Raw genomic sequence first — 18,604 nt, forward strand, 5'->3', positions numbered from 1 at the left:
CGCTGAAAATGAAAAGAGTTGGAAATTATGATGCTGGGAATGTGTTCTTCTTGACAGTATTCGCAACTGTGCCTTGGTGTCCTGAATATTTGTCTGCATAAACGTCTTTTTATGTCTTTTGGGAGAGCAGAAAGTTGTCATGTGAATGCTTCAAAGGGTTCTTCGAAATTGTTGATTAGATTGAGACATTTTTCATCAATTTCTTCGATAGTGCTTGAGTAGATTAAGATATCTTTGTGAACATAATTGATTCTCACATTTTCTTGCTGTTCTTGGCCATTTCCTATCTTTGAGGATCCGAAATAAACTCTTGCTAGTGATGACACCAGATGATCGATTGTTGGAGTTATTTTTAATGCTTCGTTTCTTGTTGGATAGTGTAACATTCCAGGTAACACGTTCCCCGTAGCATGATATTGTCCGCTTTGCCCGTAGGCGCACGAATTTTTCTTGGCAACCACACACGACGAGCACTTTCCCAGGAGGTCACCCATTCTGGTAGTGCTCTCGCCCGAGCACGCTTAACTGCAGAGTTCTCATGAGATCTGCTGCATTTGTGGTCCCAAAACGCGTCATGCTAGGAAAGGTCTCCACACCCTTATAATGCATGCTTCGTTCCCCTCTCCAACCGATGTGAGACGGATGTAACACGGATGTTACAATCTTCCCCCCTAATGGGATACAGCGTCCTCGCTGTGCACGTTTGGTTCGGGGCCTGGCTCTGATACCATCTATAACATCCCAGGTAACACGTTCCCCGTAGCATGATATTGTCCGCTTTGCCAGTAGGCGCACGGATTTTTCTTGGCAACCACACATGACGAGCACTTTTCCAGGAGGTCACCCATCATGGTAGTGCTCTCGCCCGAGCACGCTTAGCTGCAGAGTCCTCATGGGATCTGCTGCATTTGTGGTCCCAAAACGCGTCATGCTAGGAAAGGTCTCCACACCCTATATAAGGCATGCTTCATTCCCCTCTCCAACCGATGTGGGACGGATGTAACACGGATGTTACAGATAGTTACCATTGCTTACTCCGAGATATGCTATTGTAAATGATGGGACAAGTAACTATTGGTCTTCGTTAAATATTGGGTAGCTTGAATGCATTCTAAGAAATATTTCTCTTTCTTTTGCAAAATTGTCTCTGTATCTGGTTATTGCTTCTTGCATTCTTTGTGGGAGTTCCTTAATTTCATGAAGTGTTCTTCCATCGATATATAAGGTATCGATTAATCCATGGACGAAATTCTGATACTGTTAATGGTGATGCTTATGGTAAGAAAACTGCTTTAGGGCCAGTTTTTCTATTTTTGGGATAGAATATCATTGTTGCATAGTTTTCGTTGTAATTCACAAAGTTATCCCATAACCTTTGAAAACTGTGTGTGGACGGTTTTTTCTTATCTTCTTATTCTGTTGTAGAGAGAATACTTTTCATCCTATTTATGGCATTTAGACTTGCTGTTTGACCAGAGAGATAATGGTTAAGATTAACCATTCCTGATCCTGAACGTTTTGCTTCATTAGATGGTTGAGTTGCTATTGTTTTATATGCTACATTGAATGCTGCCTTTGCTGCTTCTAGAGTTGTGTAACTTTTATGCGTCACGCTTCTACCTAATATAAACTGATTTGCTGTTGCCTAGTTGTTGTATATTCCTTTGGAAAATGACATACCATTTTTTCTTTGGTTCCTCTGTATACGATGTTTGTTGAGATCGTTCTTCTTCTTCAGTCATTTCATACCAGCTTTGTTTCTTAGGTGTTTCTGGTTCTTCAAAGTTGACGATAGTTGGTTTATGTGGTGTTTGTGAATTTGCTGTTTGTGTTGATGTGGATGATGAGGGTGTTGTTAATTTAGGTGATTCTTCCTTGATTTTTTTTTGGGTTTCTTTTTTGGCTGTTTTTTGTTGGGTTAAAATTTTTAAGGTTTCTAGTAATTCCTCCTCCTCCCTCTGAAAATTTGAGAGTTGTTATCGATGTGCTTGAATTTGTTCTCTTTTTTGTTGTAATTGGTTTTGAATCTGCTTGATGACTGCTTCCATTGTTGAAATACCTGCAGAAATATTTTGTATGCTTTTGGTGCTTTTTTGCTTTAAAAAGCTAATTCATGTACTCGTAAGAGTTGTTTGCTTTTCATATAATCAAAAGAGTTATTTTCATGAATATGATCTTGACTTCATCGAGCTTATAATTCATAATGAATATTACTTGAAGATAAATTTTGCATAGAATATTTTTCTAAAGCAATTTGTGCTTAACAGATTACTAGCTTTGCTGAAATTTCTTTAATACTTTTTTAAGCGTTGTTTACTAATTGTTTGTGTATGCTAATAATAGACGATAAAAGTTCTATGCCTTCAGCGTCTTTTTCTTCTTCAAGATATTTTTCATATTCTTCAATATTTTTAATTAATTGTGAAATTCTTTCCCAGCTTTCATTTATAAGATTCTTTCAAAGTTCATTTGAAAAATTATTCATTTGAATTTTAGAATCCATGGTAAAAATAAAAACTTTTTTATTATGTTATGCGAAGAGGTGGTATTATTTTATAACTTTTTCTTGAACTCGATTCTTCTTGATCTGTATAAAACTCTTATATATCTTCATACTTTATAGCACTTGTACTGGCATGTTCATAATTAGTGTCTTGTTTTTACTATTTTTATTTTGTTTATATTTTCTAGAATTGTTCCTTTTATTTCTGGAAGTTTTCTTAATGCTAGAAAACTTAGGATTTCTATAATATTATTTAATGTGGAGTTTAATATTTCTATTTTTTCTCCTATAGGTTTTTCTGAATTATTTTCTATATCAATCTTGTAAATTGATTCGTCGGGTAATTTTTTTGGTATTTCGAAACGTGTTTGGTTAAATGGTATAAATGGTTTGTTAGATGCGATTCCTTCTTTTCCAATTTTTATACTTGATAAATTCATGAATTTTTAACAAGTTGAATAAGATAAGTCGGATGAAATTTCTTTTATTACTTTAGAGCACTGGGAGTGGTGACTGAGGTCACTTGGCATGTCAGGCATGACTTGCTGAGTCAGAAAAAATGAGGAGTGGTGACCTATGTCAGTTGGGGTATGTCACTTATTAAAATAATATTATTTTTGTATATGAATATGCCTCAATTTACGTCGCGGAAGAGACTGACTTGCTTGGAACGGATGTTGGCGACGGACTGAGGGAGTGGTGTCACTTGTGACTAGGTAGGGGACGGGGCATGTGACATACTCCACTCCCATTGCTCTTATAATGAGAATTAATAATTTGTTTGTAGAAAAAAAAAATCAGTTTTTCTAATTTTGGAATCTTAGATTTTGAAATGAAATCTTGATATGATTTTTCTTTGATTAAAACATTTTCTAGTCTTTTAATATCTTTGTATTTGCTTGAAATCATTTTCCAGTAATTTTATATAATGGAGTTTAGTACTGAATTTTTTGATGAACAATTAATTTGTCATTTAGAACTCATGATTTTTTAAGTCTAATTTCATTTGTTGGTTCCATATTTTCTTCTGAAATCTTTTTCTTGCTTCGTTGTTATAATAATCAACTACGGATAATTCATCTTTTTAATTTTTCAGATATTTTAGAATATAATATTTCAAGTTTATTTTTATCGTAATTTTCAGCTCTTATATATTCTAGTTGATAGGTTTTATGCTCGTGGTTAATTACTTCTAATTCTAATTCAAGTGTTTCACTATACTACCAAGTTTATTCATTAAATTCGTTGACTTAGAATTCGTATTATTGGTTTTAAATCTTTTATTTCATTACTTTCACTAGATGTTTCGCCTGTTGTAATGGAAATTGATTTTTCTATTCGTGGTATCCAAACAGATGGCAATTCTGAAGTTGATTTCCCTTTTTCAATATATCTTTGGCTAGTAAATACTTTTGGTGTTTCTAGGCTTAATAGCGGTTCAAAAAGTTTATCTATATATATTCTATCATCAGTTTTAAAAGTAATACTGTGATGAGAATTTGTTAATGCATAATTAATTTGATATGTAACTTTAAAAGGTGATTTCCTTTATACATAAAATTTCTTCTTAATAATTCATATCTTATTGTAATGCTTTTATTTAGATCTTTATCTTTATCTTTCATACTTAAACCTAATTGAATGTTTATATTGAACTTAATTTTTCCTTCAGCTAAATTTTCTTTTTCTTTTGCTATTATACTTTCATGCTTATCAATTATTCTATCATCTCTTAATTCTAGTTCAATAGGTGTATTACATCTCATGAAGGTGCTTTTGAATATAATTTGTATGGTTGATATGTGTACATAAGCTATTTTAGTTCTATCTTTTTCATTCATTTGTTTAATTCTATCGCTTATTTGTTTCCTGTTGATTATAGGAATTAATATATCTCCTTTTGTTTGTTCAATATGTACAGGTTCTTCACCAATCATTTTTCTAAAATAAGTAATATTTTTCTTTGAGAAAATATCTTTAATTTTTCTATTATTATCGAAGTTATGTTTTTCAGATAATGTAAAATTTGTTCTTCTTATTGCTTCTCTGTTTATCATGATATCAGCTATGAAACCAGATTCATCTTCAATATTATTAATAGTGGTAATACTTTCTTCTATTTCATTAGATACTTCCTCTTGAGTTTTAGTTATTCTGTTATTAAAAATAAGTTTGTAAGTATACCTGAGAGTTTTTTCTTAATTGCTTTTGATGCAGAATTCTGAAGGTGCAACTGCTTTTCTTGAATCGTGCTGATAGCTCTGATACCAAGATCAAATCGACGTTTCAACTTAGTGCAGAATTAAGTTACGTTTAGTTTTAATCTAGATCGTGAGGATCCGATTAGATTTTACTAGATTTAAATATAGAAGATGCGTATGAATTCATGAATGGATAATGAAAACAAAGGTTGCCTAACTTTGCTTCTATTATTGACATGTGCCTAACTTTGTTAATCTTGATACGTGAATGAGTGATTATTATAGTGACTGATATATAAAGGTTTATATTCAATGTGCTTTTAAACAATGAATATATGTTTGATGGGTTATATTCGACTGTGCTTTTAAACAACGAACATATAATGCTTAGATAGGTGTCGCTATTCAGAATCGGTTAGGACTCAACGACGGGGGCTCTGCTATTCAGAATCTAAAAGATTCAACAGAAAGAAACCAGTGAGGTTAATTATCAAACTTAACCTGAAAACAAACTAAAACAAAGGCTTCCTTTTATAGGCGAGCCATGACACTATTTACAGATGCTCCGGGACCCACGCACTACGATCGTTTACATTATTGATCGTTTACATTATTGTTGTGGCCCGCGCACTTATTTAACTTTAAACATAAACCATACAAGTTATCTTACATTATTGGTTCCTATGGCCCACATGGCCAGCACACTAAACACACGTATTTACATGCAATAATTACAATGTCACGTTACACAATGTTACATTATTGATACTACGTGGGACCCACTTATTTTGTTGTTATCTTTAGTCTACATCCATTTGGAAAGAAATTATTAAAGCCGGAAAAGTCGCAGACAACTTAGGAACCATCTTCACATCTTCGATTTCAAAGCGCATAGGCAATGGCACATCGATCAGTTTTTGGCACGACATATGGATCAGTTCCGAAAGTCTCAAATCATTATTTCATAGATTATTCATGTTGGAATCCCACAAAGAAGCAACTGTTGCCGAAAGAATATCGAACGTTAACTCCATTTCGGTCGGAAATTGGTTTTGGTCCCGGACACCTAGTGGTCGTGCGATAGATGAACTTACGGAACTCACTAATCTAATATCATCCGTAAGTATTTTGGATTGCCCCAATTCACGGAAATTCTCCCTTGACACATCAGGCACTTTCACTGCATCATCAATGTCAAATCTGATCAATACATTAAAATACGGCGTCCACTCTAGAAACCTATCATTACCTCGCAACAAATACGTTCCACAAAAGGTCTTCATATTCTCATAGAGAATCATTCAACAAAAAATTCCGGTTAGAAGTGAACTTAATAAAAAAGGAGTTGACCTCCATACCACCTTATGTCCCTTACGCGATCAACATATCGATACCATTGAACATGCGTTGGTTAATTGTCATAAAGTGTCTTCAATTTGGGTACAACTCTTGATTGGTGGAATCATAATACCACAACAATCTCTAACATCAATGAAGCCATCATCTCCGACCAAGGTTTCTCATATAACTCCATTGGATCTTCCTAATGGCAAGCTACTAAATGGATTGCGTGTTACATTATATGGAAACATAGGAACCTAAAAGTCTTTTCATGTAAAGTGTGAAATCCCGCAATGATTATCTCCGAGATTCAAACACAAAGTTTTAGCTGGATCTCAAACCGTTCGCGAAAAAAATACCAATCGAATGGCATCAATGTCTCCTCAACACTTCCTTTTACGTGGCATCGCCTCCAAACCGCATGGGTATCGGTTAACACGGCATTATCATAAATCGGGTAGTGTTCGTTGTTTTCAAATTAGCTTATGTGGATTAGATTAAAAAGGTTGGTTGTTTGACAACTTTGTCGCCGCTTGATCGGCACGGTTTTCACCTCTTTCCCTGCTTGTTTTTTCACAAGTTCGTTTCCCTCATAGTGTTGATTAGTCTATGTCGATCCCGATTATTACATTATAGATTAAACTCCATTCTTTTTCCGATTGTATGATAATGTTTATATCATTGTATAGATGCGTATAGGGACTTGTATTGTTATAATTCGGGTAATAATAATAATACTTTTTGCTTTTCAAAAAAAAATAAATTAAAATAGATGGTTAAAAGTGTATATTTAAATAGAGTAGAGGGTTATTTTGATAAGTACAAGGGGTCTTTGTTGACCGAGTTTATCCCCAATTTTTTGATTTCTTAACCGATTTTGTCTGATTTTTTCCAATTTTTTGGCCGTTGATCGAGTTGACTCGGCCATTGACCGATTTTTTGTCTCAGTCGGGGACCGAGAACTCGGCACCGATTTAAAACCGAGAACTCCCCGAGTTCTCGGCCGATTTCTGCAACACTACTTATGCAACAACAACAACAACAACAACAGTACCCAATACCACTTGAGTGGTGTATGGGGGAGGTGAGATGTAGACAATCCTTCCCTTATCCGAGAATAAAAACAAGTCATTTCTCCACCCAGAAAAGTAGAGAAAGTCATCCCTCTCTTTATTCGGCGGATAAAGAGATTGCTTCCGAGTGGACCTCCGGCCTTTTTTTTTATTTATTTATAAAAATAGTAAAAAAAAAAAAAAAAAAAAAAAAAAAAAAAAAAAAAAATATATATATATATATATATATATATATATATATATATATATATTGAGACGCCATGAAAATGATAGAATCAAAATTTCATGGGTTTAAAAGTCTCCCTGAAAATCAATTATGGCTCTAAGCGGCTAAAAAATAAAAATACTAATACTAGTACTAGTGTTAGTAAAAAATAGTTAAAAGCAATAGTACTAATATTAATACCACAAATAATATTAATAATTAATATTAACACACCCATAATACAATAATAGTAATAATAATAATAATAATAATAATAATAATAATAATAATAATAATAATAATAATAATAATAATAATAATAATAATAATAATAAAAATAATAATAATAAAAGTAATAGTAGTAGTCGTAATAGTACCAGTACTAGTAATACCAAGAGTATTATAGTAGTAGTAACAATAATAAAAATAATACTAATAGTAATAGTAATAATAATAATAATAATAGTAATAATAATAATAATAATAATAATAATAATAATAATAATAAAAATAATAGTAATAATAAAAATAATAATAATAAAAATAATAATAATAATAAAAACTAACAATAATAATATAGAGATAATAATAATAATAAATAAAGTAATAATAATAATAAAAAAAGTAATAAAAAGCAAAAAAAAGCAAAAGTAAGAAACCTAATGAGAAATACTATTAAAAATAAAAAAATAACATAAAAGGACGTAACCCTACTCGACTATTCTAATTCTAGCCCTCCACGCACCCCTATCAGAAGTCATGTCCTCAGTCAGCGAAAGCTCCCTCATGTCGAGCCTAAGTCTATCCATCCACCTACGTGTAGGTCTACCCCTTCTCCTTACGCCATCGACCGTGAGTGCCTCGACTCTCCTTACCGGGGCAATACGAGGTCGCCTCATCACATGCCCAAACCATCGAAGCCGTTCTTCCCTTAGCTTGTCGATGATGCTACAGACTCCAAGGTTTTCCCTAAACACACCATTTGGGATCCTATCTAACATGGTTTTACCACACGTCCACCTAAGCATCCTCATTTCTGCTACTTCCATCCTTCTCTCTTGGGCCTTCGTCATTGGCCAACATTCTGATCCGTACAACATGGCAGGTCTAATAGCTACTTTAAAGAATTTCCCTTTTAATTTGAGTGGGATCTTCTTGTCGCACAAGACCCCTTTCGCCGCTCTCCACTTCAACCAACCTACCTTAATACGTTGAGTCACGTCTTCGTCTATCCTCCCCGATTTGTGGAGGACCGAACCTAGATATCTAAACGACTCTTGTGGGTGCAAGATCTGGTCCCCAATGTTGATAATCCCTCCACCATTTAGTTCATCCTCACTCCTACTGAATTCGCACCTAAGATATTCTGTCTTTTGTCTGCTGATCCGTAACCCATTTTGTTATAAGGCCTCCCTCCATTGTTCTAGTCTTCTGTTAAGCTCCTCATTTGATTCTGATACAAGCACGATATCATCGGCAAAAATCAGACACCAAGGGATGTTCTCTTGTATTCCTCGAGACAGCTCGTCTAGAATCAAAGCGAAAAGGAAAGGACTAAGGGCCGATCCCTGGTGCAAGCCTACTTCTATCGGGAAATACTCTGTGTTTCCCACAGGCGTCCTGACACAGGACTTCGCCCCATCATACATATCCATAATAGCTCTAATATATCTACTTGGGATACCCCTAACATTAAGTGTCTTCCAAATCAGCTTTCGCGGTACTTATGAACCAACTTTATTTGTTAGGACAGACAAGAACAACGGTGATTTTCTAAAAAATAATCACTATCAAATCATTTTATTACCACTATCAAGTCAAGTACAATTTCAAATAGAATACAAGTGTTTCACATATTTTAGAAAAAAAATATATTATCATCTTAAACATACTATTACTCTATTTAAAATAACAAATTACAAATTTCGTTTGTAAACGTTGAACTAAGATTAACTTTCAAATAATATATCTTAATATATCATAATATTCACATCAAATTGAAATTATAAAAAATATAAGTTATAAACAGAATTTTGTATTTACCAAGCCCAAGCTCACTATTATCCCTAAGTTCCACCTTCGATCTTCACATTAATATTTTTCAATTGAAATCACGCATTAAATGTCAAATATTATAATAATAAGTAGAAATCGATGTGTATGTAGTGTGATATACTTATCCTATTTAGCAAATTTCTTAACCGCATTTTTCATTATTTTGCTTGCCTAAAATCCAAACAATCTCACACTAAGCGTTAATTCTATTTTTAACTAAAATAAAATTTTAAATAAAAGTATAAACTAATCTTACATTAAAAGTGTGCACGTGATGATCTGCTCCATATCTAGATTTACAATCGATCACGTTCTCGCACTTCGGGCACTAAAACTTATTTTTTTCCCCGTTAACTTTTACGACGTGATTTGTAACCCGATTGTTATATTTTTCACGTTTATCCAGTCTCTTAAAGTTCTTCCACATTTTCATAACTTTGTGTACGTGTGTAAATTTTGTTGATGTTACAAAGGAAAATAATATTAACGCCATTTCGGATATTCCCCTTTATTGGAGTCAGGTCTTACGAAATGAGGCTAATATCATTCTCCTCCGTAACGTCAATAAAATTTACACACGCACAGTTACGAAAATGGGGAAGAACTTTAATACTCTAGATAAATGTAAAAAACATAAAAATCAGGTTCCAAACCACACCATCATATTACCGAGGGAAAAACAAGTTTCGTTGCCGAAACGCTAGAACGTGATCGAGTGCAAATCTAAGTACGAAGCAGATCCTCATGTGCACACTTAGAATGTAAGATTAGTTTATATTTTATTTTAAATTTGATTTTAATTAAAAATAGAATTGACACTTAGTTTGAGTTTGTCTAGATTTCAGGCAAGCAAAAGAGAGAAAAATGTGGTTAACAAACGTGGCAAAAAAGATGTTGGGGTAAACAGATCAATTTTCTACTAATTATTACTCCCTCCGTCCCAAATCTATTGTCCCCAGATAAAAAACAAACAGTTTAATAAAAATTACCTGACACATGTACTTTACTTTTCTGTTAACTTTCAAGTTTTACTCCTTACTTTTTGCATATATTATTGTCTTACATGTATAAACTAGGGGCACAACAGAACTTTACCACATTATTCTTTACCATTTATGGAAGTGGACAATTAATTCGAGACATTTCAAAAAGGAGTACCGGACAATAGAATTAGGACGGAGGAAGTATAATTTTTGACATTTAAGGCGTGATTTTGATTCTGAGCAGAAAAATGTTAATGTAAGATAGAACTTAGGGATAACAGCTAGTTAAGGCTTGTTAAATCCAAAATTCTGTTTATAACTTTTATAATTATGATATAAATATTATGATATTTGATGATATAATTTGTTATTTGAAAGTTAATTTTAGTTCACCATTTACTGGCAAAATCTATGATTTGTTATTTTATATAGGGTAATACGTTTAGATAATAATATTTTTTTTGCTGAAATATGTGAAATGAACAGAACAATTAAATTTATTTTTCCTCATCTTCCAATTGATATAAATTTGGATGAATGAATATCAATAATTAGAGAGGGATGCATGATACATATCTATATGATTTTTTCTATACATGCATTCACTTACAAGAATGCTTAATCAAATCAATAAGGATGACATCACCCAACTATATAGGATGCATTAAAATAGTACTCGGTATCCACTAAAATATATGGGTGTATGCGATAGTCATCAGTAGGTATGCTTCATTAGGTAAGTTAAGATGCATGCGTACGCCTTAGTTGAAATTTGGTATGCACCAAACTTTAGGATAAGAATCATGATAATAAGTTATGCATATGTACATGATGCATCCAAAGTAACTCAATTTATACTTGTAATTGTTGACGCATCCATATTTGATTCATATCATAATCATGAGCAAAGAGATTAATATTTATATATTTTTTTAAACCATCAAAGTTTTTTCTATTTATATCTGACCGGAAGTTTTGAAAGAAAGCATGTGAAGTTATATGAAATATGATGAAAAAGACATTTACATAGATCATGGGTGGTTAGGAGAATAAATCGGTGATAACTGTTAGTATGCTAAATTCCATACGTACCCTTAAAGCATTTGTACAATTTAAATTAATTTTATTAGATTTTAAATAAATTGGTGGTCCGTATCTGTTCTCATTAAAAGTTATAATGAGAACGTTCTCACTTGAACTTCATGTAGGTTTAAAACTCATAGAAATTTAATTCTACCATTTTCATGGAACATTGAGAGGGAGAACTTTCTCTACTCTTGGGGGTGTTTCACTCTGGATAGAGAAATGACTTCTCTTTATTTTAGAATAGGAAAAAGATTATCTACATCTTACCTCCTCATACCCCACTTTTGTGGGATTGAATTTTGTTGTTGTTTTATGTGTATGTGTGTGTGTGTGTGTGTGTGTGTGTGTGTGAATACTTTGATGAACATTGATTGTCGGGCGTATTTGTTACCTTGAGTCTACCGCTTGCTTGCAGACTTGGCTCCGTCTAGACAATGCATTGTAGGTTTTGGCAACCTTTCTTCGATATTGACTAGGATGTTTACTTATTTACTGAATTTGCCTCCGTTTTCCATTGCATCTTATTCTGGAGGGGTGTCTGATTCAATGTCTCCTGAAAACATACCGATTTTCAGATTAAGTGGTAGATTAAGTGACAAAGAAACAACAATTTTACTTATTGAATCAAGATATGTATAGAAACAGACCATTAAGTGGTAAGTAAACAAGCCCTCATGTTCAATGGAAACACTAAAACAGCAAAACATGCTATGAAACAGCAAAACATGCTACAACACATCTCGTAATAGCTATTCATAAGACAATATATAAATACTTACACGCATACAACGAACTTATGTTACAATTTTTTTAAAATAGTGAAAAACTTCTATTTGCTAATACTAACTGATATGATTACAAATCATCATTTGTTATCACCCAACCTAATATTATCTTATACATTAGAATTGTTAATACCATTGCTATTAACAACATAAGTGTACACAAAATATATAATTTTAAATATGACCCTTCGTTAATATATATTTGCACATCATCATTTGTTATTACCCAAACACGCACACATAGAGTACATCAGACACTTATTGATATTCACGGATGAACAAATACAAACGGTTAGATCCCTACTGAAAATTTTAGAAAAGGTAACCCCTGTACAACTAAGACACTCCCTAACTTATGTTGAACTAAAGTAAAAGTAATATCGAAGAGAGTCGATACATTCAACAGGTAGAACAACTAATAGACATTAATGAACTCAATAACATTGCATTCCAAATTCCAAAAAGACATGAAAATAGTAGTATTAATACAGTAGAATCGGAATAAGTTGCGATTATTCCATGCTTAAGTTACAATTCATGTTATTTACATCAGTTGATGTTTATAAAATGGATATACCTAAAAACGAACAGTTGGTGTTTATAATCTGGTACGCATAAAATCTTAACACAAAATCTGTTCTTAATAGTACGTCACTGACTTACAAGTTAAATCGCTACTGAAATAGCATATCATCAGTAGAGCTAAACTATCTATAATACTTTTTTATTAGCAAGTATTCATATTCCATCCCACGTGTGCATTAATTATTATCCAGAAACAAACCCAGAAAGTTAAATAATTTGGTACATATCAAAGGACCATAAATGGGAACTAAATAATTTAGGCATACCATAACAATAACTCCAAAATCAATATCAACATACAAATCAAGAGAGTTACAAAACCTCAAACAAATCCAGAAATCAAATTTGGTCAACTAACCAAAACGAGTCCTAGTCAACAAATAGCTGCACAAGACGGACAACACGTAACAAATTGAGAGAAGCAATAAAAATCAACAGCTTCACCTAAAGGAGATCGTCATCGAGAAAGATGGAACGAACGGTGAAGAGCAAAAGCCAACTTTGTCAAAACCCGTTGCCAATAAACTAACTCTTCTGACTTACACATATATTCATAAATATCACCAGTGGTGAATTCAGGATGAAAATTCAATTGAGTCCCCGAAATTTTTTTCAAGGAGAGTTATATTTTAAGGGCACTTTAGTGGTTGTTTACCTAAAAAAAACTACAAATTTTGAAAATATATGGGGGCATATCCTTAAATTTAGTGATGTTCCACACAATTTGAAGCATACATTCTCTAAAAAATATTTACACTAGTGGGGTCATAAGACCCCACTCCTACTACTATAAACTCGCCCCTGAATATCATATGAAACACTCCATTACAAAAACACTTAACAAATTGCGAGAAGCAATAGAAAAACAAACACAAACAGACTACTACTATAATTTTAAGGGTTAAAGTCATAAATAGGCTATATAATTTCATTTTTGTTCCAATGTAGTAGGCTATATACTCTTAAAAGGTGTATCGATTTATACCAACAAAACTTAGAAACCTGCTAACATCATCATCTAATCGGAGCTTCAAATTACTTGAAAATGATGCCAATAGCCTCGACTAACAGCTTTTGTGAAGTATTAAGATTCAAAATCCCCAACGATTTCACAATTCGATGAAGAACAGGAGCGGTTTCATGAAGAACACCAAAATTGTGTTTTGTTGACAAGAGTACACTTTTTGAAAGTATATAGCATACATTGGTATTTTTTGGAGTATATAGCCTAATTGGAACAAAAATGATAGTATATAGCTTATTTATGGAAGAACAAGTTGCGGGTTTTTTTTTACCATGTCATATTTAAAAGAGAAAAAAAGTCCACATAATCATTTTAACCGGTTTAGCCGGTAGCAAGTCATTTTTGTTGACATGAATACACTTTTTGAAATTATATAGCCTACATTGGTATTTTTCTGAGTATATAGCAAACATTGGAACAAAAATGAAAGTATATATACTATTTATAGCTTTAACCCTAATTTTAAACTGAGTGTCCATGTGCTAAACTTGGGGAGAAAAAAAATCCCCAAACCAACTTCCATAGTAACAAAACACAGCAATAGTTACCACAGAGTACAACAAGAATACAGGAATGTTTATTCAATTTTTATTTTGGAAATTGATATTTCCACCGTGGTTGTTACTTGTTCCACCTAAAATGTTCAAAATGTCTTTAATGATAGGTTTTTACAAACATTTTAAAACTTTTTGTTATAATATATTAACGGATATTTTAGGGAAAAGGCGTGAATGGTGGAACATCTAAAACACGTGTTGGAAATATCATTTCCCATTTCCCATTTTTATTATAGTAACAAAACCCAATATTTATTAAGTGAACATTTATTACATTAGCAAAACCCAGCAACTGTGGAAGCATCAAGAACATTATTGTTAATTTCAAAAACACCACAATTAACTAAATCAAACTCATATTACTACTAGATCGAAGCATTAAAACTATGTTACTATCATTACCATTTACCACGAACAATAACAAACTCCAAAAACATAAGGAAACAAAAAAAATTCAAACATAAAACCTTAGAAATAATAAATCGAAGGAAAAAGTTAGAAAAAGAAATAACCTGCAAATTTATGGTGTAGTGGTGGTGAATGTTGCGGTGGATGGTGGTGAATAGTTGGCCGGGTGACGGTCTTGAACCGTTATGCCCAAATCGAATAAAAAGTCGGTCGATGTCGGGTCAAGTCGGTCTAAGGCGGACCTGGATCTGAACAAAAAAAAAAAAGTAATTATAGCTGGATCAAAACAAAAACAGCTCACAAAGAGAACGAACAGACCTAAATCTGATAAATGTATTAGATATAAAGATAAAGAAGAAGAAAGAAAGTACTCCGTAATTGATAAGTGTGAGAGAGAATAAAAAGTAGTTACAAAAACTACACAGGGGTCACGTGGTATAAAAGAATCCCTTGCACAAAATACTTGTGAGTTTTGACTACCCCCACCAATCACATGTGAGTTTTTCACACCAAACGTATGTTTAGGAAAAGTAGCTACTTTGTAGTGTAGTTAATAATAACTAGTAGTTTTCACAACTAACAAGTTCTTCTGTTGTTGTTAAGGCCAGTGAAGCTTCTGTTTTGGATCCATTGTTTGATGGGCCAAAATCCACCTTGGGCGATTGTGTGGGCTTGAAAGCCCATTCAGATGTGGTTGGAATGGCGCATCAACAAGCAAGGTATGAAGGCTCTGGCGTACAGCTTTCGGTGGCTAACATTCGGCTAATCGTCAAATTGACGATGATGGGGGTCCTTCGTCGCCTCGTTGGGCAAGTTATCTAGGTTTTTTGAGGAGGGCACTATTGATTTTAAAGATTGTCGGGTTGAAGGTAAATTGATTGGTTCGAAGATGGTGCCTAAATTAAAGCAAAAGAAAAATAACCTAAGACAAGGAAGGTCCACGGAGAGGAGCTATAAAACTTTAATGTCGGGGGTATGTGAAGCTCGTACGCTTTTTTCTGTTTTTAATTGTTCGATGGGTTGTATTTGGTTCCATGGCTTGTTTGTTTGTGTTACGGTCTTGGTTGTTTGTTTCCTTTAGTTTTTTAGTTAGATCATGGGTATGCTGGTTAGTTCGCATTTCTTTGCCTTGTTTGCCGTTTAGTTGTATGTGTTTGGAGTCTTCATCAATTTGATTATGTTTCTCAATTTGTTATAAAATTATTGTTTTGTGTCAAAAAAAATAAATTGGAGTAGTTGAATAGATAAAATAAAGAGAAAATGAGGAGTAATAAACTATGAGATTTTTTTTTAAACGCTAGTTCTAATGTATGTTTTATTATGAGCATTTTAAAGCTTTTTAGAATTTCATGAGTTTTAACTTCTAGCTTTTAGAAAAATTCTCTTATCTAATACGGAGTAAAAAATTTGTTTGATTAAAAGAGATCAAAACTTTTAGACATGAGAAAAAGTTAAGACACTAAAAGCTAATAGAACTATAGCGTTTGAGAAAATCTCAATTTTTTGTCATTTTATTCTTTATTTTAGCAGTTTCAGCTACCCTGTTAACAACTAAATACATATAAAAAACTAAAAACTAAAAGTTACAAATTAAAAGCTATTATCTACAAGCTATCAGCTACCAACTAACAACTAACAGACACAGCTACAACTACCAACTATAAGCAATTAGCTAACAGCTATAATCTACCAGCTAATAGCTACCAACTAGTTTTTTCAAACATACCGTGATAGTTTTTAGCTATTTTCCTCCATCTAAAAATTTAAAACATACCCGAATAATAGACTCATTACCCGAATAATAGACTCATTATGCATAACTATTTATGCACATAGTATAAGTGGTTATTGTATGATATGAGTGAATCAATAAAAGCAGAAATATCATTCGAATATGAGCTAATAATGTGTTCATCGCAATGCACTTTGACATTTATACCCTTCAATCTACTAAAAAAACTATATATTATTTTTTACTCAGTTCATATTCATATATAAAAACTATCGGCACATGGAAAGATGCAACCCTATCTCCTCTTGTGCAAAAAAAAATATGTAACCCTATCATACAAATGTCTTTGAGATTATTGTTGAGGAGTAGATGATAAAGCCTGATGGAAAATTGTACCGCTATTAACAATAGGGATTATCACTAAAATGTCCATTTTTGTTCACCTTCTTGCGTTGGAGCCCAATTTTTTTTTTCTTTTTGCCAAATTGCCCGCGCAAGGCGCAAGGTGCCTTGCGCGTGCCTATTGCGACCTTGCTTCCCGGGGACGCAAAGACGCAAGGTGCCTTTTGCGACCTTGCTTCCCGGGGACGCAAGGACGCAATGTGCCTCTTGCTCCCGCCTGATCGTTTTCCTTCAGACATTTCATCGAACACCTTATGTGCATGCACAAAATGTAAAAAATAATTGTAGCAGTTTATTGTTCTACACTGATGCAAAACCGAAATTAATTTGGAATTTGTGTATAACAACATATTTATGTTCCGTTTCGAAACGTACACTTTGGCCTAGCTAAGAGGCTAAGTACAAGTTGCCTTGGTACAGCCTGAAACCGAAAATGTAAAAGGTTTGGTGATTCAAATGGAAGATATTGATTACCAGCAGGAAAGGTTCTTTTACATTATGCAAATGAGCACGTACTTTTTAAAAAGTACTTGTAGAAGTAATACTTAAGAATATGTAGTTTACAAAGAAAAATAAAATCAGATGCTAAATCGGGTACTTTTTGTATTTGAGAAAACAAGGACTGATTAATGTTCATAGCAACCAATTAGTGTTAACGAGCTTGGTCTTTGAAAGCCCATTTCTTTGTTAGGATCAAACTATTTGGCTCATGATTTTCTATATAAAAATCCAAAAAGCACTTTGGATTTCGGTCTTGAAGAGTATTCATGGGCCATTTTTTACATTTTGTGCATGCACATAAGGTGTTCGATGAAATGTCTGAAGGAAAACGATCAGGAGGCACCTTACGTCCTTGCGTCCACGAGAAGCAAGGTCGCAATAGGCACCCCCAGGTGCAAGGACGCAAGGCACAAGGCACCTTGTGCCTTGCGCGGGCAATTTGGCAAAGTTTTTTTTTTTTTTTTGGGCTCCAATGCAAGTAGGTGAACAAAAATGGGCATTTTAATGATAATCCCATTAACAATATTGCTCGAATTATTGTAAGTTGTAACTCATGATAATACAACGAGTTAATCATAGGTTAGGGTCATACAGGGGCGGAGACAAGGGGAGTGAGGGGTGCTCAGCCTCCCAAAAGCTCAATCAAGACTCAAGTTTCATTTGTATTATTATTATGCACAAATAATTGTAAGCCTCCCTCAAAGCCCAAATATCAAATATAATGTTATGGATTGTTAATGTAGTTTTCTTTGTAATCATCCGATTAACGACAAAGCCACCCCCATCTGTAAATTATGGCTTCGCCTCTGGGGTCATATATACAAACATTCTTAGATCGTGTTTGTGCTTGAAAGAAGTGTCTATATGCTACAGCTAATAACTAACTATTTGATTTTTATTTTCAGTAAGGACGTAATAAGAAAGTGAATAAAGGGATCCAAACAACCTAAAGATTTATATACATGTAATGCTACGCTTCATATAATATGTAACTTATTCACGTTTTATTATTGTTAGAAATTTTGTAAATTTGATGAGTCAAAGAAGTCTTAGCTGAAAAGTATTTTGAGTCTGTATTATTTGAATCTGTATATTTAGAGTTTGTAATATTTAGAGTCTGAAAAATTGAAGAACACAGACTCTGCTCAACAAGAAATACAGAT

General features: G+C 33.2%; 1 long non-coding RNA gene across 3 annotated transcripts in view; it reads right to left on the reverse strand.

Annotated features, from left to right (window-relative positions):
- The window catches only part of LOC139874242 (uncharacterized), a 63,886-nt gene extending 48,792 nt beyond the window's left edge, over positions 1 to 15,094 (reverse strand). For all 3 annotated transcript variants that reach the window (XR_011767853.1, XR_011767855.1, XR_011767854.1), the window contains exons 1-2: positions 14,911 to 15,094; positions 11,839 to 12,000 (exon numbers count right to left, since the gene is read on the reverse strand). This is a non-coding gene — a long non-coding RNA (uncharacterized lncRNA). The remainder of the gene's footprint in view (positions 1 to 11,838; positions 12,001 to 14,910) is intronic.
- Between the last annotated feature and the right edge of the window lie 3,510 nt (positions 15,095 to 18,604).

The sequence above is a fragment of the Rutidosis leptorrhynchoides genome, chromosome 11 (assembly GCF_046630445.1).
Source record: "Rutidosis leptorrhynchoides isolate AG116_Rl617_1_P2 chromosome 11, CSIRO_AGI_Rlap_v1, whole genome shotgun sequence".
Lineage (NCBI taxonomy): Eukaryota > Viridiplantae > Streptophyta > Magnoliopsida > Asterales > Asteraceae > Rutidosis > Rutidosis leptorrhynchoides.